Below are 25539 nucleotides of genomic sequence, written 5' to 3'. Positions count from 1 at the left end.
GCGCGTTGGGAAGCAGACTGGTGTCGTTATCCGAAGGGGCGTGAAGATAAACGTTGTCAGTGGAACATTCGCGAAAACTGTTGTGGGCTACAGTTCAGTGAATCGCTATTGAAATATGCAGCAGTGCGCATCATGCCGCGTACATACGGAAGTCTATGATCGAACCCGTTCCAATCCACACACGCACGATAGGTATATGCGCTCGCTTTTCCTGTTGTCTCATTGGATGCAGCCAGTCTTTGCCTCCTGGGAATCCCATTCATTGCTGACAAAGACGGTTCTGTTTCCATTGCGTTTTTCTTCTAAACAGTAGCGTTGTGTGAACAAATTTTGTTTGAACTGCACTAATTGAAAAATGGACTTTCATTGAAGAGCAAGATTTTTTGTTTGCTTTATGCATTTTAGTGCCCCTTTAACAGCTGGACATTTTTAAAGTTCTCATTAGAATCACTCAGTAACGTACCTCCCCAACAACAACAGCTACATGAATGACAATGGGAGGAGGTGTTTCAGGACCTTATAGCCCTGTGACACGGGCAGTCTTCAATGATCATTGACACCAATCGTCATTGAAAATGTGTCTAGTGACACCCAGTGTGCAACGTGTCAACTTCTCAAAGAGTATTGGATTCAGTGTTCCCCGACAGGTTGACACGTTACACGCTAGGTGGCGCTACACGCATTTTCAATGACGATTGGTTTCAATGATCATTGAAGACTGCCCGTGTGACAGGGCTATTACACTCGCATAGAAATTCCCGAGACGAGGGGAAAAATAAACCCAGCGGCATGGCCGAGCGGGTCAAGGCGTCCCCGCTGGTAGCCAAGGTCGTCCTGAAGACAGGAAGGTGGAGGGTTCGAACCCTACCAGCGGCTGTGGCTGTCTGAGGTTTTCCACGGGTTTTCCGAAGACTTTCCAGGCGAATGTCGGCACAGTTTTCCCCTGAAGTCGGCCCAGGACGCATACTGACCGCCCCTGTTCCCCTCTCCTTCCTGCTGTCCTCTCTCCATCTGTCCACATCTGTGCGCCGCTCATAGCCACAGTTGCTTCGCGGTGCTAACACGGAATAAAAAAAAATAGATATAGCATACTGCGCGTCTTCTTACTTATTTTTCCCGTAGTCTCGGGTTTTCGTCATGGAAATCTGCCACCAGCTCACTTGCCTTTTGTCTATTTTATCATTACAGATACACGTTTTATAAAGCACTTGGTTACAGTATTTAGTTACGTAAAAAGCAATCACTTACAGTAACTCAATTATTTGTAATTAGATGCTTTACAGCTCTGATGGTGACACGCTCCTTCTGTTCTCGACGTACAGGCAGGCACCATCCAATGGGGCGACGTCGTGTGCTCGTTCTCGGCATGTAGAACAATTCGTTGTGACAGGCGGCAGAATTTTACGCCGGAACACATCGAAATGATGCTTGTTTTCTACTGTCTTTGCGCTTTCAACAAGACAACGCGTGCACGGCGGCTGTAGCGCAATTCGAAAATAAAGATTGCCATGCGCTCGGAGCGGTGGACGCCAAAATCTCCATACTATTTTTCTTCCTATTCCTCTCTCTCTCTCTCTCTCTCTCTCTCGTTGACTGTGTGAAATCTTTGCAGTGCAACCGAAGAATGACTTGAGAAGTTATAATACAAGGATATTATTTCTGAGCAGCAATTGTCACGGAAATGCACGCGATAGGGTGGTATATTACCATGAAGAAACCAATGCTGAAGGCGTCTCTCGTGGAGGGGGTAGTTCAATATTGATCTTGCCTATTCCGAGAAAATTCATGCCTTAGTGCATTCTTATGCGCCTAGAGCGCGTTTATTTATTTATTTTTTTTTTCAGTGCCTTAAAATCCGCTCTCTAGTCCTTACAAACTCACATGTGGCACGGCCGTTGTGGATAATGTCTCTTGTTCCCCGCGTGTTGACGTTGATGTTGATGAAAAAATAATAGGGAGAGATTGAATTCGTCGCACGACAAAATCGGCTATTCCCATAAACAGACTGCCCCCCGCCCTCCAAAGGGGAAACAATAGAAAGGAGAAACCCCCTGCTTTCGCGATAACCATCGGCCAATGGCCAAAATCGCCGGTTAGCGTAGCGCACAATGAATCCCACGGTCCTAATAGACCGACTCCAACGAACAGCTCCGAATAAATGTCACAAGCGCTGACAAGGCAGCATCCCTCTTGTCAGGTAGCCAAGGACCCAGCACTTTTACGAGGTCAAAGTTGCGGTTGTCCAGTCGGTCGAGAGCAGATTTCATGGTAGCCCTTTGGGGTGCGTATCTAGAACAATGCCCGAGAACGTGCTCAGTGTCCCCCACGGTGTTTTTACAATGCGATCCGGTAGATCGGATGCATTCTACTGTGGTGGTCTTGGTTGGTATAGTACGAAAACGATAGGATACAGGAAGCTGTCAAATCAAGGATAAGGAATCTGACGTCATCCACCTCAAAGGCGATTAGGTTATCACGTTTTGGGAATCGTTAATAAGGAGTTTTAGTGCGCCCAACGAATCGTGTTCCCACAAACAAGAACTCCGAAAAAGGAAACGACTCATGATCCAGGAACAACATAGAAATGTGTCACACACCGCTTTGAAGTCGGGGTGAATTGCAAGGTAGACATGCTCGAAAACTGAAGATTGGTATTCCGATGCTTCTAGGAACGCAAAAAAATAAAATAAATAAAGGAAAAAGAAAGGAAAACTGAAACGTGGTTCCATGATTTTTAACGCGATTGCTCACGCGCAGCCCCAAACACGCATTGACTGATTGACTGAAAAGATAAAAATACCAGGGAGAAATTGACCGCATCACGTGACGCGCGTCACTAGGGCTGAGAATTCCGCCGTGGCTCTCCTTCGGTTCCCAAACGCCAGGCACCTTGACGATGTCGATGCTTCGATCCTGCGCACGATCGATTTTAATTTACACCGTTGACGAGCGGATCTTGTACGGCGCGCAAGTGATATGTTCAGTATCTTCCGTCCGCTCCCTGTGTTCCGTGCACTCCGTTGTACGGTTACAATGGATTCTTGCAAATTATGGGTAGATGAATGCTCGGCAGCCATGACACGACGACTACGTCAATGAAGGTACTTAATGTAATTCGTGGCTTGACGTCGCGAGATAGCCGTGATCATCAGCGACGCCATAGTGGGGGTTAGTTAGCTATCTAGTCTGGGGATTAGAAGCTCCTTAACAGTTCTTATAGCAAACAGCAGCTACATCTTCTTCAATTTCAGACTTGTGCCTGGTGGCCTACATTAACACGCTGAGCGCATTTTGAACCTCGGATTATAACAGATGCGAAGCACTGATGGTATCGCACATGCTATGGCACATGAGAAGTTTTTAAACACGGTGATAACGTGGCCTTTGAGGTACTGCATCTAAGTCATGCAATCAACGGACGTTGTGATTTCGTTGCGGTAGGTATACGGTACCCTGACGCTGACGTTAGCACATGTCTACTAAAACCCTGTATAAACTAAAATCCTTTGTCATTACGATACGCAGTTTCGAGGTGGTGTGAATCGCACAGTCGTGTTGTGCTTTGCCGAAACTGCGGTCTCTACATTACCTGTGTTACACTCAAAGTAATTGCTTTATTATTATAGCGAATTTTCTTCGGCACGTATGTCCACAAGAAGACTTGCACTAGATCCACAAACACTGTTTGGTTTCCGTTGGAAATGGATAGGAGAGAAGCATGGACGTATAGGCTGCATCTAGGTCAACATTGTAAGTTCAGAAGGGTCCAAGGTCCATTGAAGGATTCCATTTCCAATTAGGCTTTCATTCTTTCGATCTCTTTCATTACTTTCAAATTGTGTCATTCCACGGTAACATCACCACATCACCAATGTATTTTTTGTTGTTCACGATAACTAAGCAACAGCTCCACGTGTCACGGTATCCATGGATCCACATTTGTGAGACTGTCATCTCGATATTTTTCTTTACATAGTCATCCATCCATCCAACTAAGTTATTAATATTTCCTTCTTGAAGCGTGCCTACAGTCTGCCTACAGTGCCTACAGTAGTTGTCTGACATTCTTCTGATTGTACAAGTTGTCTGATATCTTCTATCCATTACACATAAGTATTATATGGGGGTGTCATTTGATTGCCTTCGCCCCGTCGCGAATTTTTCCCCCTCAGCCGACTTCTTTCGCGAATTTTTCTCGTGCGCGATTTCCACGATGGGTGGCGCTTGGGTAGCAAGTGCTGTGGGTAGCGTGGGATCCAAGCAGCGGACATACACAAAAAGTACAAGTTGAAATATACTTATTAAGGCCAATAGTGCTGGGAATTGCAATGTCAATCAAGTGAATGAGAAAAATCCAGACGAAAAACCTTCACGACCTGAAAAAAGAAACACACAAGACAGTAAACATTAATATCATAAATAATACACATAATCAGTATGGTTACTCATTACCAATTTCACAGCTTCCATATGGATATGATTGAATAGCATTAAAGAGGTATCTCGCGGATCACCCGTTGACCCCAGCGAGCCATAACATAGAAAGAATCCATTTCAATGTATACACAACCAAATTTACAAACAAACAAACAAACAAGCAAACTATTTTATTATTGACAATGGTCATATCTTACACACATTCCTTACATATCTTACATACAACATACCTTACAAATGATTGTGCCATTTCCCTGTTGTGAAAAAAAATAATTATTGGCTTGTCTTTGTTTCAAGTGTTCACTCGATTGACATTAATAAGGAAATACTGATGTGGAGTCGGGTGTTCACTGAGCTGGGGCCGTCCTCGGTGGCTCAGTTGGTACCGTGTCCGCCTGCTGATCCCAAGCTCACGGGTTCAAACCAAGTTGGTGGAAGGGTACAAGTTGCTCAGACACGCCATCTTCCGCGAGGGACGTTAAACGTGGTATGCCGTTTATCGAGAAAGAGTGTGTGGAGAGAACCCTCAGGTGGGCAAAATTAATCCGCAGACCTGACCACATGGCGTTGCTGATGATCACAGTTGTCTCGCGACGTAAAGCCCCAAAATACTATTATTAACTGAGCTGGGAATTATGTATAGAGGATTTTATTTCTGAGTTGTGTCTGATAATTTCATTGCTGTCGCACATTATGACCATAGTTGTCAATGCGCCAAAAAAAACTGCGCCATCTGATGATGATGATAATTTCCCTTGTACAAAAGTTTTACGTTGTAGTTGCATTTCAGATAAATACTTGTTTGTTTGTGACTGCTGCATGTAGAATTTTCTGTTGCAAAGTTTTCATAAACAGTTGAACGTTATTAAATGTAGTATGCCTGATTACAGTAGGGACGCAGACAACCGTTTCCTTGAAGGATTAGACCTAGAATGAACGTTTATTGAGCTCGCGCATCCTGCCTCCTTTTTTTGTCGTTCACACTACTCTGCCGCTTTGAAGTCCATCCCTGCGTGGATGGTAGGGTATGATGTTTCCCACTGATGCTCTTTCCTCCATTCTGTTTGGTCCAGTATAGGTGATGGCCTCCAGATTTCCTCCAATTTCGACTAGTTTCTCGACGGGGTACGGACCCTTGAACGTGTTTCGGCTGCACTACTAACCATACCGAATGTCGCCTACTTTGAGCTTCGGCAGCACGTTGTTGTGACGTCGGTCAAAGTTTCTCTTCATGCGCCGCCTGTATTCTGCCCTCTTCTCAGTTGTCAGTGGACGTTCTCCCAGTTGGATCTTGTCCGCAATTCCCAACTCCTCGTCGGCCTGGAGCGTCGGCGCAGTTCGATAGACCGCGTAGTGGGGACTACAACCTAATGCTGCGGTGTGTGACCTGTTATGGTGGTGCACGGCTGCTTCTAAGGCACCGTTCCTACCTCCTCGGTGACCAGGGTAGACAGTCATGTAGAACGTAATGTCTCGTATCGCTCGTTCAGCCAACCCGTTTCCTTCCGGATGGTACGGTGTCGTGGGGCACAGGGCTATGCCCCTTTGCGCTGTCCAAAGTCTCAACTTTCTGCTACGGAACGCAGGTCCGTTGTTCGATATGAGAACCTCGGTATTACTGAATGCCTCGCGCTCCAGTAAACTAATTACCCACTGGGCGTCCTTCTTCCCGGCGCGGGCCGCAACCATCCTGGTGGCTGGGTCTATCGCAAGGAAGAAAGCCTGCGTGCGTGGGACGCACTCTCTCTTCTCTCTTTTTGATTTCAGCGAAGTCCAGGTGTACCACTTCTTAAGGCACGTCCGAATGAGATGGAAGTACCATGGTGTTCGTCTGCTAGCGGAACTTGGCCTTATGCGCCTGGCAGAGGTGACATGACGCGATGTATTCGCAAATGTGTCTCTTCATATTCCTCCACTCGAAACGTTCCTTGATCTTGTGGTAGGTGTGCCAAAACCCATCGTGTCCTCCAGACTCAAGGCTGTCGTGGTATCCTGGGTACCAGTGTGTCGGGAATGTGGAGCTTCCCTTCGTGACGCTATGAACTCTAGTTGCTCCGAGCTCTCCCACACCATGACACTGTTCACATAAGCCGCTGCAGTTTGATGTTGAATAGCTAGCCGTGAAAGGGCATCAGCATCCGTGATTTCGGAGGCGCTGCAGTGGGAGGCCTTGAAATCGAGGTGCTGAATTTCGTTGATTCAGCGCTCGATTCTTTCTTTCGGTTCTGATAGCTTGAGGAGATGTGACAGCGCCTGGTTATCGGTGAACAGTTCAAAGGTACGACCTTCCAAGTAGGGGCAAAAATACTTCACTGCGAGCACAACTCCCAGCGCCTCCTTTCGCAGTGGTTGTGTAGTTCGTCTCGGCCGGAGAGAACGTGTGGGAGTCATACCCAATCACGCTCAACTGCCGTCCCTTGGGGTTGTTGAACTGCCTCTGGTGAAGTATTGCCCTGGTGCCGTAATGCGAAGCATCTGTACTTGAGCTCGAATGATAACTTTAAAATCGGGCAGCGTCAGTACCGGGTCGGAAGATATCTTGTCCACCAGGAATTGGTACGCTTCCTCGTATTCTTCCGTCCAGTGAAAATGAGTGTCCTTCCCCGTAAGTGGTGTAAGGCATCTGGTCTTGGTGGCGTAGTCTTTCATGAATGCGCGGAAACTGCCAGACCCAGGAATACCCTCAACGAATGGATGTCGCATGGCATCGCGGCAGACGATAGTCTGTGCATAGCCGGAATGTCCCATCTTCTTTGGGGGCAATGGTTATAGGAGATGCGAAAGTCGACGTGGATGGTCGTATGATCTCTGCGTCCAACATCATCTGGAGCTCCTTCTGAAGCCATGTCTTCCTTCTCTGGATAAGGGGTTTTGATAGATTGGTTGAGCATTGTTTCACTGATGTTAGCATAATTTTCTCACTTGCTTAGAAAATGATTCCCTGAATTAATTATTGGTTTGTCTTTGTTTCAGGTGTTCACTTGATTGATATTAATAAAAACACTGAACTTGAGTTGAATATTCTCTCTGTTGGGAATTATGTATTCAAGATATGAAATACAAAAATTAAGGATTAAAATTAGGAAATCATCAGATACAACCCAGAAATACAGTTCTGCATTTTGGGTTGTGTCTGATGATTTCCTCTGTACAACAATTTTACGTTAATTTTTGTATTTCAGATGAATACTTGTGTTGTTTCTTTGTGGCAGCTGCATGTAGAGATTTCTGCTGCAAAGATAAAAAAAATTGAAGTTATCAAATTTGTAAGGTTTCTCATTTTGATAAATCGGTTGAGTATTGTTTCTATCATTGAAAAATGTTGGCTTTCTCTAGGTGTTTTTTAGAATCGAATAATGTGAGCATCTATTTGCACAAACTGTTGAATAAAAATATTGTCCAAAACTAAAAGCGATAACAACAAACAACTTTCTTTTGAGATGATGAAGGGGGTATTTCATCCTGCGGCCTCAAGCGTAACTTGGACAAAAATGTTAAAGAAGGTTAGGACTTGGGCCGGTTGGTGAAACGTAATTAAAAGCGATAAAACCCAATGCTGTCTACATGAAAAAGACAACGCGCACACACGCACTGGGGCAATTATGCGATGCAATACACTGCGACTCTGAGGCAATCACGGGCTCCCCAGCACGGGGGTTTTATCGCTTTTAATTACGTTTCACCAACCGACCCAGGTTTTAACGTTCGTTCACTTTTTTGTCCAAATTACACTTGAGGTCGTACGACGGTGCGTGCCGTTGAGAGGAGGCTTACGGTGTTCTAGGTACTTTGGCGACTTTGTCACTTGTAAATGTAGTTGCTTGTTGTCGCTTGTTTACGAAGGACCAGCGGCATGGCCGAGTGGGCTAAGGCGTCCACTCGTTGGCGGTAACCAAGGTCGTGCTGTAGACTGGGAGGTGGTGGGTTCGAATCCTACCACCGGCTGTGCTGTCTGAGGTTTTCCCTGGGTTTTCCGAAGACTTTCCAGACGAATGTCGGCACAGTTCCCCTTGAAGTCGGCCCAGGACGCATACTAATCCCCCTGTCCCCCACTCCTTCCTGCTGTCCTCTCTCCGTCTGTCCACGTCTGTACGCCGCTCATAGCCACAGTTGCTTCGCGGCGCTAACACGCAATCAAAAAAAAATTGTTTACGAAGGCTTCCGAAATCGCAATAAAGTGGTCGCATGTTTCATTGAAGAACTGTACTGTCCCTTGTACGAAATCCACCCGGAAAAACGTGCATACTATATACATCCTAAATATATCCATTCGATATGTGCGTCCAGCACTTCTGCCACCATAGAGCCATATGTGTCAAATTACTCGTATATTTCTTCCAGATTACAAACAACGTATTTCTAAACTGTGCGCAGATACGTCACAAAGGACTAGAAAAAATGCGAACACAAATTACGGCAGACTTTAGAACGGTCCCGATGACGGCACAAACATGTTTTCTAGAAGAGATTTTTTAATGAGAATTTCAGTATACGGACCTTTCAAAACGCTCGATGTTCCACAGCTACTTCGGTAGTCAGCTACGTGACGTTAATGATCATATCCGAAGTGTGGAACACTGCTGACCCAAATGTAATAGTACTTGGCGAGGGGGAACCAATACATTGCTGCGACCTCATTTTAAAAAGTGAACCATAAAAGAAAAAAAAAAAGAAAACACTCACCTATGTCCACACGTCCCTTCAGGCCATTCCCTAAACATCAGGCCCGCCGAAGCACTTCATAAGAAAACGTGAGGAATAAACTGCTTTCATCTCAGCATCTCTTGAGTAAAAGAACTTCTATAATGTAAGCAGCTGTTATCGTCCTTTTCCTTCACACTTCACTGGCAGCCAGTTCCATTTGCGCCCTCTCAAAAACGTCCGACGTAAAATAGACTTTACGCTATCTTTCGTCATTGTACGCTTTTGCACCTTGGAGAAAATTCCCGCCTCTTTATACATCATATCAATTTTGATAGGTGGCACATCCCTATCTCGCTACACGACTGCAGCGCTACCGAGTGGAGGAGAGAGAAAAAAAAAAGAGTATGAAACATGTCTTCGAGAAATACATATGATCGTCCCCTCCGATCACGCGAAGACAGACTCTTCATAAATCTTCCACTTGGTTGTCATGAGGAAACGGTGCAATTTGCACTGATAAAACCCCTTTTGCAACCGGCTATTCCAGAGGCTTATCTCGCCCTTCATGTATCTAATCAGGGCGCTCGCGATGCGCGGTACGAAACTAGAACCTGGGACGCGGGGAATGGTTACGGATTAGATGTCAAGATTTGAGACGAACGATGGAATATCTTTGCTCGTTGGTGAATGTCCCAGAGGGAAAACGGCGACGCTCTCTTTGCGTGAAAGTTGTGTTTCTTCGGGCAGTGATAGATGGCAGTGCGTCGTCTCACGAAGGGTTCGGATATAGGCTCAGTTGGTTTAGACAGAAATAGAGTGCTGCTTTGTGCCGCTCTGTTTGCGTTGATGCCTGGGAAAAAGACGTTCGCGAAGGGTACGAGGAGCTTGCTGCTTTGCTATTATTTTCTCTACGGGAGCTGAAGATAGCAATGTTCAGCGGTGCAGTTGCAGTTCATTGGATGATTTCTTCTTGGGGAACCACTAAGTTACTTTGTAGAAAGTGCTTTTATATGTGTGAAGAGACACAAATATTCAGCATCTCTAACCGATATGAAGACCCGACTGAAATATACGAAAAATCTGGTGTAGCATAGAGACCGAACAATCAATGATATTGATAAAAGATGGAAGTCACTGAAAAGGTTAGCCAGCTGTAGGACTCTAACCCACAGCTTCTGGATTGCCGGTCCAGGGCTCTAAAAGGATTGAGGCTTTGTATGTATTCGTCCTTTCTATGTTGTTCCAGCCTCAGAACATCAGTTCTCTCACAATCAATGATATTCTCGTCAACCTTGTGAAGGAAGCAATTGCAATTGAATACGCCTCGAAGACGTGCAAGCGTATTCTGATGTTCGACTTACTGCAGAACTTAGCTGTAGAGCTTGACATGGGGTGTGGCCAGTGCACTCGTTTCTTCGTCTTTTTTTTAATTATTTTGATTCTGATTCGTTGTCGTCTGAATGCTGTTCGTCATGCTTTCTGTGCATTGAATTTTAACCTCCTCGAATGGAGCGGCATATCATGAGACAATTGGTGTTCTGAGGCTGAAGACATAGAAAAGACAAATACATCATTCCTTCATCATTTCTTTCGGCATATTATATCCATGCGAAACAAGGGAGAGAAAGATAGAGGCCAGGGCTAAAGAAGTCAAGCATAGGATGTTTCGGGTTAGTAGTAAAGACAGACATTTCGTGATTTTGAATGTGCACTTTGCAGTCCTGCGGGTAACGCAATTGCCTGCTACATGAACGCGGAATGATGGGAGAATGTTTAGAACAAAATGAGGTGGAGTAATGCATAACCTGAATTATATGTTGTAAATGTTTAGATGTTGTCTCTTCGGTAACCGCTGCTCTTGTTCTTTTAATATATATTTAATGCATTGCCGATCTCCACCCCGCAGGAAGAAGAAATTGCTCGCTGTCATTCGTTCGTGTACGGAGGTAAGATCGTGGGTGATAAAACTGTTTCATCACATGCCATTCGAATTGCTGATCGCCAGCGAGTCTTGATATCACGCAAATTGTGGGAAGGGTTCCGTTAATCTTTTTTCGGTATGGTTGCATCCTTCACGAGAGAACCGTACTGGTGTGCGCATCTATTTTCATAGCATTTCAATGCCTTCGATCTGCATAAACTACATTTGTAGCCCACTACATCCAAACGTGTAACGTAAATATCCGGAGGCTTAGCTGTATAGGCTATCAAGCTACGCTTATATTAGGCGGAAATTGATGTTGCAGTCAGCCAGCAAGATGATCGACTTTTCGAGAATTTCTTATGAATTATCGACGTGGCGACAGATTTCCCACGAGGCTACTCTTCTCTGCAGAAGGGGAAGATAGGCGTTTGCGCACGGGGAAGAAAGGATACAATACTCCCCTTTTCGGGACTGTACTTCCAATCTACGAACGACGCAATTTAGATTAAAGCTGTCGAATAACGAATGGGAGCGATATTCCCTTCGAAAATTGCAGATTACTTTCTTTTTCTTTTTTTTGTCTGCGTTTTCTTTTTTTTTTTTTTCCCTCATACCGCCTTTATGTGTTTTGGAATTGGCGATATCGTAGCTCTTGAGGAAAATCGCGATGTGGCTTATTTGAAGTCTTTAAAGTTGGAAATATGCAGTGTGATCTCAGTGAGACTCATCTGTAATATTATGAATGGGAAAACAGGGAACGAAAGTGGTAGGTTCCCTTTCTTCTTTTCCCTTCTTTTCCTTTTCCCTTTCTGAATAATGCGTCCTGGAGTAGACAGTTCCGGGTGGCTTGGGACTAACATCTTCATTTTTCTTTTCTTTTACAAATCAATCAATCAATCAAAGTGGTGAGAACAGTAAGGTATTCGATTTCGATGGCAGATTCCATTTTAACACGTGAGTACCCGCGACTTTCATTTTCCAACTTCCAATTTTTATATTCAGCACACATGCCCGTGTACCTAGGGGGAAAAAAAAGAGAAAAAAGAAAAAATCGGTGAACGACACGCAAATTTTAAGAGACGTGTAAAATGCATTTCACGAAAAGAGAAGGTACCTCATGCGTTCCTAGAGAAAAACACGAGAGCCAAATTGTGGTATAGACTGCTTCTTTCTATCTAGATCTATATTGTTTCTTGTTGTGTCTTAAATAATTTGAAGGTATAGCAATCTTTTAAGTGATTTTCACATTGACAAACGCAGGGGTGGTGGTGGTTTGTCAATGTGGCGGTGGTACATTTATTCTGCTACTAGTTTAATGTTTTCAAATAATATGTAATGTGCTGTGTAATGTAGTATTAGCTGTACCAGAATGAAACTAACAGGCAAAAATGGGAAAAGCCTAGCACTCGCAAGTGAATGAGATATTGAAAGAGATTGAAACATTTAAATAATTTATTTTACGAGAGAACAAGCTTTCGGACTGAGTCCGTCTTTCATCAGGTGTTAATGCTTCAGAGAATGTATTACATGCCGGTAGCAACCACAAACCAAACCAATTTGGCGGTAATTTTAGCAAACTCGTACCCCGCAACCGTTTGGTCAGAAGACCGCCGCTCGCACGAAATTCCTCGAGAGCTCCCTTTCCCGAATTCCAACCACATGATTGACCCCTTCGAGCAGTAGTGCTGGAGCCACTTCTACATTCCTTCTGCCGATTTGGCCGACAGTGCCCTAAAGGTGAATCATGCTGTTTACAATACCGTTGTCTGAGAAGTAGTCCATGCTTTGGTGGCGCAATTTTAGACGTCCTTAATTCACTATACAAAGAGTGCATATACAGGAGACAAAGTGGACACAATGTGCAGTCCCGTTCAGGTCTGTCTCCTGTATGCTCTGTTCGTTTGTTCAATTATCCGCGTATTCACACAAGCACATTTCCCAGGATACGTCACCGTAAGATGCGAAAACGTCAGCGCGAGCGGTCAACGTTGTGTCATCACGCGCACTGTTAACCGTATAGGGAATAGCGTGCGACACAGTCACAATCACAACTTGTTCCGTAGCAGACGACAGGAAATGACGCTGACGGTGTCACCTGCTAAGTGTCGTCTGCTAACTGCGCACCTTCCGTGAGGATGTAGGCTATGTGTCACCAACTTTCCCATATTGTCATATCGTCATATTGTTGCTTTCCCAGCTCTATTTTCCGTCTGTGCATGATCAATGCATGGAGGGACACCCTATCATACATGAAAGTTTTTTTCAAACTATTAAATAATAAATTGATAGTCAGGTAATAAGGCAATATTACATCATGATACTTCACATTTGCCGATAACCGGTGGAAGCACGACATAGTAAGTGTTCGCCGTAGCCTTTCTTCTCGCGATATTGACGTATTACATATGCAGCTACTCGTGCCCCAGTTACGGCGTCCGAAATACGCTGTACAGGAACCAAGGGTGCTCCTGAAGGCCTTGAAGCGTATCTCCGCTAACCCGCTTTAACATTTCGGGGTACGCACTTTTCTGTTCATCCGACGATCTGAACTTTCCCCATCCATAAAGTTGCATCACGACTCGGCAAAAGTATTGCTCTTATCATACCGCAAGATCGATCCTGTTAAACCACTGTTTAAGAGATACCGTACGAGGAGAAAGGTAGAAAACCTAGCAAACCGGAGAGGAAATCTTGAGGAAAGATCCTCAGGAGGAGTGCCGCCGAGAGGCTCTTCTCCGCAAAGCACGAGTGTGTTCCTCTGCCGCTGTGGATAGGGTATATACTCTTTTAAAAGTCTTTTTTCTTTTCTTTTTCTTTTTTTTTTTTTTTTTTTTGACAGGGGAAGACGGTACAATGCAGTGCCGCCTCTGTGAAAAGAAAAATACTAAGAATACAGAACTGCCTGAAGTCAGACATCATTTTGTAAATCTTTTTGCGAATAAACCTTCCGTCATTAGTAAGCGCTAGGAGACCGCTGATACCGTAGCTTCCGAAGTACCGTGTCTATCCCACCCAATCAACGGATAAGATTCTAAAAGCCATATTCTGAGACGATGTGAAAAAGAAAGAATGGGGGGGGGGGAATATATATTTATTCAAAGGAAAAGTCTGCCAGACCAAAGGGCCAGGAAAGAAGGGCATCTCCATTGCACTGGGGTTTTAGCGCTTTGAAATGGGCTCCTCCGTTTGAGGAGCCATTGGGTTTGAAGGAAACCCTACAGTATAGACCTTGAGGTAAAGCGTGGAGGACTTCCTCCAATCATAAAAAAAGGGGGGGAGGGAGTGTTTCGAGTATAGGTCGAGTTTTGGAAGCACAAAAGTGGTCTCAAGGAGCAGCACGAGTGAAGGAAGGGTTGAGTCGAGGATCGTTTAAGGATACGGCCCTATGTCACACACGCTGCCATTGGTTCCGGTAGGTACGATAGCTTCACGGAGACGTAATTCACTGTCTACTAACACTCTCTATTATTTTACCAATTATACCAGCTCCTGTGGCATAGTGGTTAGTTAACATTTTACTTTGGGGGCGTTGATACAGATCTACTCTTAGAGAAGCGCGACTAACGAAGGGCCTGAGGCCTGAGGTCTTGGGCCTGCCTTGGCCTTCATTGGGCCTGAGGGCCTGAGGCCTTCCCTAGGCCTGAGTGGTAAGGAAATTTTGTTCCTGTCTGTATAAGAACCGGCTGTGGTTTGTAAGTAAAGTGTTGAAAGTATGCGCTGTGTGTGTGACTGTGTGCCGTCCTGTATTCGTCCCTTCATTAGTCGCGCTTCTCTAAGAATAGTGGTTAGGATGATCGCTTTCCACGCCGAGATTGGGAGGTGACACGGGTTCGAATCCCGGCACCAGCTGTGCTGTCTGAGGTTTTCCCGGGGTTTTCCGAAGGCTTTCCAGACGAATGACAGCACAGTTCCTCCTGAAGTCCGCCCAGGACGCATGCAAACCCCCTGTCACACAGTCCTTCCTACCGTGCTCTCTCCACGTCTGTACGCCGCTCATAGCCAAAGTTGCTTCACGGTGCTAACAAGGAATAAAAATTACTAATTGTCTTTTATTTTTATTTTTAAACCTGCGTATGAATGTTTAATACGCATGTCAAAATGCGTACGCGTAGTGGGACTAGACAGTCCGTCCATTCCCATATCTCATCCCATTCATACTTGATGCTCAGGTGATTGATTGATTGATTGAGGTGGTGTGCAGAAGGATTACGATCAAAACGCTTACTTTCCAGTTTACCAAACGCTTACGCGCCAGTTGCCCCATTGTTCCGGGAGTGTGTAGTCGTCCGTTTCTGAAAAGAATGCTCGAAGATGTCGCCACGTAGGATATAAAAAGAAAAAGAAGAGACGTGTTGAGTTTTACAACAAAATCGCTTTTTTTTTCCATGTCGTCCGGAACTTTAACCCATGAAATGTCGTTGAAACTACGTAAAGTGAAAGATTCGCAGAAACCAGCTTCGCCAAATATTTTCTTCGCACAAACAGCACACGGAGAAAAAGCAAGGCACAGGGGTCTTCAAGTGCGTTCTTCAATTCGTCTTCGAAGCTACGTTGGAAAGGATAAGTTGTTCGAAATAACAACGACACGGAAATGAAAGTGTTCGTCGAATAGACACCCTGTTCATCGTCATGAGAAAAAAAAAAAAGCTGTTCGTGTACCTTCGTTTCCTGCGCATCCTAGCGAGTTTGATGTTGTCATGACGACGCCATCCCATATGAGTGGTCGATGACAGGTTCATCTGGCCCAAAGATACGTTGGCGGCTGACATATTGAAGGATACAGACGTCATTTTTTTGTTTTTGTTTTTTGTTTTATTTGCCTTATTCTCTGTTTGCGCGGACAAAAATAGAGTTGTCTTTCTTCACGGAACAATAAGTTTTCATTATATTGCCTTCGTCTCCTCAGCGGAAGACGAAAGCAGGCGTTCATTCTCGCCAAATGGTCGTGTGCTTTGATTTCTGCTTCCTTGCGAGGAAATGTGCACTTGCTGTTTGCCCAGTATTTTCATCGTCATGAGGAGAGACAAGTCGGAGTGACCGGTGCAGGAAGGATGGGGTACAATACATCTGTCTGTGGTTATTTGGGCCGTGAATGTAGGTTGGTTGCCTCTAATCTTTTAGTCTCGTGTGTTAATATTGATATTGTGAAGATGATCGATCACTACTGCCCTCTCGAGGGGCATCATCTGCGATGGTGAAGGTGATGTGATAAACAAAATAATCTTAATAATCGAACTGACTTTCGTACTCTTAAATCTGTAATGCCTCTAACACAGCATATATAACTTCTTAAAAATATATTAATATAATATAAAAAGAAGTATCGCTTTTAAAACGTGTGTGTGATTACAATGATACCTATTTTTAGAGTTTTACGTAATCCATTTTCGGATTCGGAAGTTTTTGTGCCCAGATTGCATCAGGGCTCAGGGCTTTGGTGTCGTCTGACGGTGAGCCCAAAAATTAAACCCGTGGATTATTATTATTGTTGTTACCAGTATTATTTGTGGGGTATGTTCTACTTGTATTGTTGACTGATTAGATGAGTCACAGAATTCATGGTCCCATCTTCCTTAACGTTTTAACCTACTATTCCTTGTATCCTTAATTTACTTATTCCCTTTATTTTCCCCACCAAAGTCAACTGCTGAGCCAGTTCTAAGCCTTCTACTACTTGCTGTTGTTCTACTACTTCTTTTTCTACTTGCTTGAAGCTTTCATATTGTTTTATAAAGGGAAGATAGCTGGTCTTCTGCTTCACATGAAACAAATACATTTAATAGGGGAGTTTCATTGTTTCTCTTTCTAGGTGTCACCGCCTGTTATGTAAGCGTAATAATTTTGCTTCTGCTCTCAGAATCTATAGATGAAGCGCCTCGGATGTTTCGCCCATATGGGCATCTATAGTATCATGCTACTACGGCCCATGTAAGTGGTGTTGCACAAAGGTGTTACATAACCACGGGCTGGCTTACATTGTAGGGAAGGTGTTTGTAGTAGAATGAAATGTTTCATATAGTGAATGGAAGCCACTCCGAACGAATGTACGGATACTTAACACGGACGTAAACTTTTTGCTCACGTTTCAAACTTAATTAGGATTGTTGCGAAGCAACTCGTTATGCACCCCATGCGCCTTAAAGGGCTTTCATAACTTCATATCTAACATGAGAGAACTGATGATCTGAGGCTGGAACACATAGAAAGGAGAAACACATACAAGGCCTCATTATTTTCATCATTCATTCATATCTAAGCCGCTGAACCAAAGATCAAAATGAAAGATCAAAGTGACGGTCTTCATATGGATACGCGAGCCATTCTGTCCTGAACTTACTGATATTACTGTGTCGTGCGGAATCGGTATCGTCGCCCCTGGGTTCGGTGCAAGTTGTTCCCCGTTGCATAGGAACTGGTTGAGAATCGTTGCGCAGCTGCTAAAAAAAAAAAAATGTCTTCCGGATTCTGATTCAGTGAAATCGTCGATGCCGCATAAGTAGAAATCTCTCCATACCAGGGCACACAAGGTTGCACCCCACGAAAATATATCACGCGTGTTGGGTCCGTCGTCGCTGGTCAATACGACGGAATATGGAACGGCGGAAGTTCAGATGTCACCCCACGTTGCCGCGTAAGGGTTGGAGCTCACTGGTTTTATAAACACCAACATCGCCATTTTATCCTTTCAACTTCAGAAATTGGAACCCTAAGTTGCTCGCTACCAACGCTGCTTGATCAAACTTTGTTGCATTAATAGACTATTTTACAAAGATGCGCGCGCCGCCAAGAGCGCGACGCAAAGCAGCATGGGAACTTTGAGGGACACTGCTCCGTCATCTGCTTCGGTTAGGGCCAGTTCTCACTTGGCGACGCCCGACGCGACGTCGTGAGCGGGCGGCGGAAATAGACGCGCATTTCCGGAGCCGGGAGAGGTGAGATGTCGAGCCAAACTGCCATGCCGACCTTCTTTCACGACGTCGGCGGGAGCTGCCGAGAACGACAGCTGGCGACCAATTAGGTGACACAGAAAGGCCACGCCTCCTGATTTTTCGTCTGCTTTGGACGGCGGAATGCCACTGTAGTGGGAACATGAGTGAACATCCAGTTCGATGGTCCGGGTGGCGTTCGTGAGTGCGGAGAGGGCTGACAAAAGGACGTCTGACGACAACGTCGTTAAATAACTACTTTTAATACGTTTACATCGGAAACATGATGGACACATCGAGTGCGTTTACATCAGAAACATGGTGGGCACATCCAGCAGGCTTGGGCGGCAGGATGTGCCCACCAGTAAAAAAATAAAAAAATAAACTATTCGGTAGCAGTCATTCGTTCTACCGCTCTTCATCATCATATACGACGTGCTTATAAAAAATATATAAAAAAACATAAATAAAAACCAGCAACGGAAATCCAGGAGGCCGATGGGACCTCCAAGCCTGATCTGACGTGAAATTGGCCAGCTGTACTTCTTCAACACAGCTTTAACACGTTTACAGTTCACACCTTGGTTTTAAAGTCAATAGGTAATTAAAGGTTAAGTAATCCATTATGCCCAGTTAGGTAATGATACGATTCTAATGTAATAATAATTCGGGGATTTACTTCGCGAAAGAATCGAGTCATGAGTAGGGTTCTGCGTTTTCGGTTTTAATCGAAAAACACCGAAAAACATACGCCAGCTATTTTTTTCTTCATTCGGTTTTAATCGCAAAACACCGAATACAGGGGGACAGAAATAAATTGTTCCACATGTCCAGAAAGTTCTTCAGATAAGTAAACCGTACAGAAATACGGCGGTTGTGAAAAATGTCTGCTTACTTTTTCGTTAGTCGAAAAACGCCACCGTAGCGAACAACGCCATGTTGCATGAGCCTCGTACGGAAATTACAATGTGATTTCTATTCGCCAATAACTGTCGTGTAAACCATGTACACGCCAGGGAAAAAAACTTCGAAAAACGCCAATTTCGTGAAAATAAATAAACACCGAAAAACATAAGCCGAATCCGCCCAAAAATAAAAGGCGAATACGCGGAACCCTAATCATGATCAGCTACGCGACAGTGGTGGGTTTCTGGATTAATTTTGCCCACCTGAAGCTCTATTACGTCCTGGAAAAAAAGGACGGGAAAGCGGCCTCTTTCGACAGCAATTTTGAGACCCGAAAATAAATGCCCTAAATTGGATTGTAAGCCGGATACGAGAAAAAAAGTTACAAAGTAGTCGTTTTTGGAAAAAAGAAAAATGGTGTTGCTTTCTCGGAACGTAATAACTGCCGAGCCACAAACGACCGACTTTGTTTTGGACAAAGATCTGTATTTGCCGTTATGGTGTCACCTGACATTGCAGCGTGCTTAGACAATTTTATTGGAACCGGTCAATTTCGCAAAAAAAAAAGAAAAAGGAAAGGAGAAAGAACAAAACACCAATATATTTAATGTCCCTCGTGGAAACAGGCGTGCCTGAGCAATTGCCACCAAATTGCTGGCGTCAAATGCAAAATTTGCGTTTAGTGCTTTCCCCTTTCTTTTATTTTTATACCTTAAATTTTCACCTTTACCGTTTTAGTTGTTACTTTCAGCAGATTATGTTTAACTGTAAATGTTTAACTGGCACGTTTTGTTTCTTTTTTTAATAACATATACACCGTTTTCCTCTGGACGCCGGCATATCGAAAGCACACCACCGTCTAGCCGGTGGAGTACGTTTAAAACTGTTTACCGCACAAGCCAGAGAGAAGCAAAAGCATACGTGTCGTGTGCTTCGTCACTGGTATCGCTTTCCTCCTTTCTGGCTAGAGCGGTAAGAAGAGGCTGCAAAAGCGCTGGGTATGACGCTGGCTGGAAAACAGTGCCTATGAAAATGATTTTTTCTATGACCAGCAAATAGCCAATGTTCTTCCTTTACGTGTTACGAGAACCTTCGATATATGCTAACCACCGTTCACCTTCCATCTAACACCGTATCAAATTATATCGCAAATCCGGTATTCTCAACATTCTCTAGCATAGCAAGGTCTCTTTCCTTTATTTTTCCACGCGCGCACCAAGATGTCCCCTCACCGAAATGTTCGTCGCCGAAAACAACATCAACAACAATTTTAATATGAAACTCTCCCTGCTATTACCTTAACTAGGTAACTTCCTGCATATTACCTACACCAGCGGGCTGGCATTTGACTTTTATGTTCGACATCTTCATATTTTTTTCTGTTTAATCTACTCTAATCTAAAATATGTCGAGCCGGTAGCGTGTACGTTGTGTGAGTGCGATGTGTTGCAAAGCCTGCCATAAACGTTTCTCTTTTGATTTTGATCTTTTTAACCTTTTAAATTGTCAATTGATCTCTCAAATTCGGGAAGGAATTTCGACCTGGGTGTTTGTCTTAACTCGCTAGACCGGATACTGTGAAGATGATGATGATGATACTGTTGGCTACCCCTTTGTATCGGGTGGACAGCGCAGGCACCTGGATTGCCTGCACGTCCTAGAGACTGGAGAACGATGTCTAACCCGTCGAAGAGACAGGGTTAGTGCTGGTCACGTGCATTCCACAGAAACAAACCATAACTATCAGTGACACGGACGGGTAGGGACAAGAGTTTATGTTGTCATTGGTGCCCAGCACCGCGGAAACGTTATGTACCCTGTCGCTAGATGAACTCTAGCAACATAAACAAACGGGACTAGTGTTTTTCGGATAAAACGCTCGAAATAAACCTACAAAAAGGCTGTGCCCCTTCGAAAGCGGGACTGCGACGCCGACGTTCAGTTGGCAAGATATCTCCGTGGGATGGGTCGCAATACTCACGCATACCGGAGTGGAGCACTTAATTACCCGTATGTTGCTTTCTCTAATTTAGACTATAAACCCCGATTGTAAACTGCACCATTTTCCCCACCGAGGTGCCTTAGATCATCCCCTAACTGATTTTCACCCATTAACACTATACATACAGAACCGTCTAGCGACTAACAGCACCTCGCGAACCGCTAATCAACCGCACCGAATCACGTAGAAGTAGCCTAAATGTCGCAGATATGTATAAAGCGAAACCTAGTAAAACTATACTCCCCTCTCAAACGCCAAAGTACTTCTTTTTACTCTTTGGCATACTGGGCACAGCATCGACCCGACATCACCCCCAAATTCCTACGCTCACTGGATCTCTTCCTCATTTCAATTTGGAGCAAATCCGCATGAAACAGCATCAGCTGTTCTCTCTCTCTCTCTCTCTCTCTCTGTTTTTTGCCTCTCGTTTAATGCCTCTTTCACGCAGACTGCATCATCTTTTGGAAACTTTGATCTGCTTTTAAGGTCGGAATGGCGGTGAAAACTTTTGAGCTGTAGGGCAAAACGAAGGCTAAGCTGATTATAGACCGCGGACGACGCGAGCTTGCCTTTGATCCCCGATCTTCCTCGTTTCATTTTTGCTATCTTCTCTGCCCTCAGGTGATGTGCGGCGTGCGAGTTCCCTAAAGAATTTAGTCCGCGGAAGATAGTGGTCTGTTTGGTCTTTGTCTTGTGCACATTCGTGCTATTCACCACAATAATCTTTACTTCTTTTTTCGATATGGCGCGAAAGAAGGTTGCCGGAGGTTATACGTAATTGCGAGGTCGGGGTAATTCGAGATCGGTCGGTACGCGACTGTCAGACACGAACTGCCTTAATTTGAGTCGTCATTGAGCGAATACTACTACGTGTGTGCGCCTGGAAAATAAGGTGTCGGCGGCGTTTGTCTTCGGGTAACTTTTGTCAGGTGCTACAAGTCCTTTTGACAAGCTTTAATGAATATACTGTAACTCTAACTTTTGGAGTTGAATTCTGATATTTGCCAAGTGAAAGTAACCGTTAGCTTGTGGCTAGAAATTAAGAAGTTTAATCTACCGTTTTGGCGTTACGGTTTGGTGTATAGGGTTAAATTAATAAAAATCAATTAACTTGAAGTCTCCAAAGCAAATAAAGAAGTTTCATGTAACCTTTCGGCGTTACTGTTTGGTGTAGGGCTAAATTAATCCAAAATTAATTAATGGGAAGTCACCAAAGGCAAATTCGATCTTCAAACATGGCGGATCTCTCGAACGGAGAGCACCCTCTTATTATGATTTTCTTTTTGCAATATTCCTTCTCACTACTGCTAAGGGGAGAGCTGTAGCCTTACTCGCGTTCTGTGTGGAAGCATTGAGGTGAGAACAAAAGGGTCAGGTCAGTGTCCCACTCCCGCCTCTATTGCAGCAACGTGACAAAAAAAACTGAACACTGCAGCAGTTCCGCTTGTCCAAATAACTGCCGTCGCGTCCACAGTCAGCTTTTGCCACTGCAGTAAAAATTTACACGAAATAGGGGGAATATACGCAATTTAAAAGCTGCCAAAAAAACGGTGCACATCTCCCATGTTCTCGCAAATCGGAATAGAGAATGATATCGTCCTGTATGATGGTTCGTTTACGAGCGGGCCGCGCAGCCAGCCACCGTAGGTAAGGTCGAATTGGGCAAGCGAATACATCACCATCACCACCACGATACATGAGCTCCTTTTACATTTTCGTGCGTCCCAGCAGTACATTCGATGGCTCGCCGGAATGTTTTTGACTCTTACGTTGCTCCAGTAATCAGCGTGCCTTCTCGTTTGCAACGCAGTTAACCGACAGTGAGAAAACACGTGTGCATTTGTCTGCTCGCTGTGGAGTCCGTCTGTACTCAGATGGACACAGAGAGCGCAACACGGAATCAAATTGTTGCGTGCCGACTCGGCTTGTTAGGATGCCGCCTTCTACTACCCCCTTTCCTTTTGTACTTTTCCCGAACTGTTTGTACTGAATAATGCATCTGATATAAATCTCTCCGGAAGTGTGTCGGCGCTTTTTTTTCCCCCTTTGCTATTTGAGCACACTAAAAAAAAAAAAAAAAAAATGCGGCCGTTTTCTTTCTCTTCCTTTGCTCTCGTTCACTGATCCGTTTCTCGTTGTGGGAACATGTGTCTCCGATTTGTTATTCGATGCGCGCAAACTCAAGTGCCGTAGCGAGATTTATGGTTGTCTGCGCCGGTAAATTACTCTAAATAACAGCAAAAAGGACGATCCCACGCCTCCAGACTGTCCTTTCGGAATATGTAGAGTGGGGCTCGAGAGTCTTGATAACAAGCTGCGAATGGGTGTGGTGATTCTTCTTTTTTCCCCTTTTCCCTCTAAAGGTGCATGTGGATATTGGAATAAGGTATCTGGAACATATGAATAATAAGCATCTTAGACCGTCATAACTTGATTATTTACAAACGGGGTTATCGTTGCCAAACGTTGCCCGTTCGAGATAATTAAAGGGACACTAAAGTGGGGAAAATTCATCCTCGGGGAGTGAGAGATGCCGTCACCTTAACGTTAACATAAAGAGGAACTGGACTCATCCATTGCGTCATTCGTTATTTGACCTTTGACACGTTCGATTAATGTTATTCATCGTGCTAATGATCGTTATGCTAATGCTAATTGTCGTGGTAATCTGCTGCCAATATTACGGCGTCAGTAACCCCCCCCCCCCCAAAAAAAAATAAATAAATAAAAGAAAGCTAAAAGTGCACACGTATCTGAAAGGCGGACGTCATCGTTATCGTTGAATACAAAGCGACGTTTGAAATATATAATACCCCTGTCACACGGGCATTTTCGATCCTGCTCGACCGAACCTGCTTGAACCCAATGCAGATCGGACGGTGCTACACGGCCGCTTCCAAGCAGGATCGAACTTTGATCCTGCTTGACTCAAGACAGTTCCCATAACAGGATTGAGAATTTCAAGACGGCTCGACGGCCGCCATTTGCATCCTCGACCCCGGTGAACTGTCATAACTTAAGACGGACATGCGCGCGAAGCTACAAATGATGCTTACATCGGTATACGATAAATTACCACTAATATGGCTGTTATATAGGAAACGCGAAATTAATTAGTTCCGTTTATTCATTTGCACAGGTCAACCATTCAATGCGCATTGAAAGTGGCCGTGTAGCAGCGTCAAAACTCGAGCGTGCTCGGGAAGTTCGATGCAGATCGGATTCGAGAAGGATCGAAATGCCCGTGTGACAGGGGTATTATATTCGCCGGATCCTCTTTTCATAACTCCCCATAACATCCGTGGTGTACAACACACACGGTGAACTTCACGAACCATCTACCGTTTACTTCCTTGTACGCAATTAATCCTTGCACAGCTGCGTCTTCTTTTACGAGTTTGCGTGATTCTACGAAAGGTCGGCTTCCTCATTAACTGTCTTCAGAAACGCTGAAAGAAACGAGGACAAAGCTTTCCTAAGCTCTTTTCAATAGCTTCCTTCAACCAACACTTACGCCGTTTGTATGATCACTTTTTTCTCCTCTTCCTTTACCGTATACTCATCGGAAAGATGAATAGTCTTAAGACTAGCACCGGCATAACACTCTCACGATGGTCTTAATCTCTCCGAAACAGTACCGGTAGCAAAATTAATAGCGCGCATAAATAAGCGAAGAACCTTGCTTAGTTACGACTAAATTATTGCGTCCAACGAAACATTTCATGAACGCTGCCGATTGGATATATTCCCCAGACTGCACCTGGGAAACGTTTGCTTTTTCGGAAACGATAAATGCATCCATAACGACGAAGAAATAGGAAGGATATTCGTTCGTTGATTAATAATAAACGCTCGAGTAAATAAAGGCGCGGCCACCTGTAATTAGCGGAAATTAATTTGACGGGTATTAAATCAGTCGGAACGGATTACTCCGATACTAAGCGAGAGAGAGAGCTCCAGGGAAAACAGATTTTGCTGGTGAAGAAAAATCGATTAATCATGTAGTGCGTGCCAGGAAGCATGGGGCAATATGAGTCTCGAGGTATCTGATATAATTATCTCTTGCAATGTATTCTCTGGAAGGCGTGGTTTGTTAAAGGGGTATCTTAGAGTACAAAAATTTCTATTCGCGCAATGAAAAATACCTGCCACGGTGGACCGTTCAATGAGAACAAAACCATTTAATTTTGTTGTACCGTTCTCTTTCACTTTTCCGTTCTTTTATGTGTGTGGGGTTATATACCTACGGTTACTATATCTACTGGGTTATATCTACGGTTCTATCTATTATTCCGTATTATTATACCTATTATATCTCCGTTATTTCTACGTTATGTTTCGGTTCTTTTATGTATGCGGGATTATATATGTATATATACGGTTATATCTACGGGGTCATACCTGCGCTTCCTAATCGCAGTAATTCAATTAGAAACGGCTCTGTGCTGTGTCAGGTATGCGTTTTGCCATCCCACCTCGAGGTCTTACTATGTTGGTGCCCGTCAGATCAAGCACGTTACCAGGCGGAGAAAAAGAGACAGGAACAAAAGAACGGCACAAAGGGTTCCGTGTTCTCTTGTGTTGAGCGGCGCTTCATCATTAATTCACGAGTGAGGTTCAGGAGGGGCTTTGAGCCCTCGCCACTAAATCAGACCACCTGTTATGGGGGGGGGGGGGGAAGAAAGAAATGCGTCTTATTC

At 44.4% G+C, this 25539-nt stretch overlaps 1 long non-coding RNA gene across 1 annotated transcript in view; it reads left to right on the top strand.

Annotated features, from left to right (window-relative positions):
- LOC135393810 (uncharacterized) overlaps positions 1-11027 on the top strand; it is a 129027-nt gene extending 118000 nt beyond the window's left edge. The window contains exon 3 of the long non-coding RNA XR_010422721.1: positions 10988-11027. This is a non-coding gene — a long non-coding RNA (uncharacterized LOC135393810). The remainder of the gene's footprint in view (positions 1-10987) is intronic.
- The last annotated feature ends 14512 nt before the right edge of the window (positions 11028-25539 follow it).

This window comes from Ornithodoros turicata, chromosome 5 (genome assembly GCF_037126465.1).
Source record: "Ornithodoros turicata isolate Travis chromosome 5, ASM3712646v1, whole genome shotgun sequence".
Classification (NCBI taxonomy): Eukaryota; Metazoa; Arthropoda; class Arachnida; order Ixodida; family Argasidae; genus Ornithodoros; species Ornithodoros turicata.
This window is presented reverse-complemented; position numbering and strand designations above follow the sequence as displayed.